The 2500-nt window shown below is 51.6% G+C and overlaps 1 pseudogene; it reads right to left on the reverse strand.

Moving 5' to 3' along the window:
• LOC143280249 (QRFP-like peptide receptor) overlaps positions 1-2500 on the reverse strand; it is an 84150-nt pseudogene that overhangs the window by 62449 nt on the left and 19201 nt on the right.

Genomic DNA, 2500 nt, shown 5'->3' on the forward strand with positions numbered 1-2500 from the left:
TGTATCGTTTTGAAAACGCTGTGTGTGTGAGTGTGTGTGTGAGTGTGTGTGTGTGTGTGTGTGTGTGTGTGTGTGTGTGTGTGCTTGTGCGTGTGTGTGAGTGCAAGCGCGCGCGCGCGCGCTAGAGGGAGAGAGAGTGTGTGTGTGTGTGTGAGTGCGCGCGCGCGTGTGTGATGATGCATATTATTGAAAACAAAGTAATTTATCTGAAAAGAACAGTCCCTCCCCCCCCTCTCACTCTCTCTGTGTGCGAGCATTTGTGTGTGTGTGTGTGTGTGTGTGTGTGTGTGTGTGTATGTGTGTGTGTGTGTGCGCGCGCGCATGCGTAGGTACGTATGCGTGCGTGTGTGGTGTGTGTGCGCGCGCACGCGGGCGTGTGTGCGTGTGTGTGTGTGTGTGTGTGTGTGTGTGTGTGTGTGTAGTGTAGTGTTCTGTGTGTGTGTGTGTGTGTGTGTGTGTGTGTGTGTGTGTGTGTAGTGTAGTGTTTTCTCTGTGTGTGTGGTTGTGTGTGTGTCTCTGTGTGTGTGTGTGTGTGTGTGTGTGTGTGTGTGTGTGTGTGTGTGTGTGTGTGTGTGTGCGTGCGCGCGCGCGCGCGCGTGCGAGTCGTGTTGATGAGTCGTATTTAATATAACACAAAGTTTGACGTTGCTGAGTAGAAAGGACCAACAATGGAAAGTACAGTGATGTGTGCCCTGTGAAGGCACACGCCATTAAGGAAAAAAAAAAAAAATAAAAAAAAAATAAAACGTGGCGACATCCCCCCTCCAGCCCCCACTCCGACCCCCGCCCGCATACCTCCCAACATAATTACGATTACATTCATGGCCCACCCTGCCGGCGGGAATTTGGGGAAGGAACACCTGTTATGACCCTTCCTGCATTAGCAGCCCCTTCTCTTTCTTCGCTGCCTCCTCCTCCGGCCCACCAGGGGAAAAACAAAAACAAAACGAAGGCTGTACTACCACTCCAATGCTTTGCACAGCACTCTGTAACCTTCATGTTTATTTCTCTGTGTGCGCATGCGTGCGTGCGTGCGCGTGCACTTAGTGTTCCAAAGAACTTTTTTATTTTAGGGGTTTCGTTATTTTCTCCATCTAAAATTCTATTCGTACAGTCATTCAGATACGTATATAGATAAACAGATATAACAAAATAACCGCCAAGGTTTACTGGACATTTTGATATTTTCAATCCAGTGAACAGCGTTAAAAGAAGAGAGAGAGAGAGAGAGAGAGAGAGAGAGAGTGGGGGGAAGGTTGGGGAGGGGGGGGGGGGGGTTGGTGAGGGGTATGTGTGGGTGTGTGGGGGGCAGGGAGGGAACGAAGCGAAAGCAGACAGCAGCACAGAGACAGTGTCATGGCTTTCAGCCACGGGACCAATACCACTGGGGAAACGGCATGGAATCCTAAGCAGGCGTGTGGACACCCTCTCCAAAACAACTGACGAACAGGAACGCTTTGATCCCTCTGTCACTTGCAGCAACCACGCACCTCCCTTCAGTTGAAAGCTGCTCTCTCTCTCTCTCTCTCTCTCTCTCTCCAGCGGAGAAATGAAACGGCGCAGCTTTGCAGAGCATTGGAGCGATGGCCAAGTGGTGATGCGCCCAACCTGATTTACTGTCCACGGGTTCGATTCCCACGTACGGACCAGAACCCCACCCCCAATCCCCACCATACACACCCTTCCAATTCCACTACCACACTAAGTGGTGGTTTGGGTTTGCATGAAATGAAGTCCACCAGATGCAGCATGCACTTGACGCACTGACGTAAAAGAACCCGCAGAAACAAAAGGGTTTATCTGGTAAAATTCTGTAAAAAAAAAAAAAAAGCTTTGGTGGTGAAACAAATATACTTGCAGTACTAGCAGTCAGAAATCAAAACTGGGGTTAACGGTGGCGCTCGCCTGTGGCGACGCGCTCTCCTCGGGGAGAGCAGCCCGAATTTCACACACAGAAATCGGTTGTGGAGAAAAATGCATGTATGGGTGTATACGCTCGTGCGAGTGTGTGTGTAAGCGCGCGCGCAAGAGAAGTACGACTGAGAGACACAGACTGAGGAGAGACAGACAGATAGATACACACACAGTTCCCTTCCACACACCCTCCCCCCTTCACACATACACACCCCTCCACACACACAATTCCACAAATACACACACCCCTGCACACATATACACCTCTGCGCGCACACACACACACCCTCCACACGTCCCCCCCACCCCCTCCCTCCACCCACACACACACACACAGACATGGACCCAACAAGACCAAGGTACCGTCTGAAAGATGATGGGCAGAGCCAGGACGAGGGAGGTGAGCCACAGGAGGACGATGGCCCGACGTGCCCTGCCCACTGTGCACACGTACTTGGCCCGCATCGGGTGCAGGATGGCGTAGTACCTGCACGTCAACCCCACCGCTTTAGCACCTCGGCTCTTTGCGCAATACTTCACCACCATACAGTGCAACCCTTTACACAGTACTTCACCACCATACAGT

The sequence above is a fragment of the Babylonia areolata genome, chromosome 3 (genome assembly GCF_041734735.1).
Source record: "Babylonia areolata isolate BAREFJ2019XMU chromosome 3, ASM4173473v1, whole genome shotgun sequence".
Lineage (NCBI taxonomy): Eukaryota > Metazoa > Mollusca > Gastropoda > Neogastropoda > Buccinidae > Babylonia > Babylonia areolata.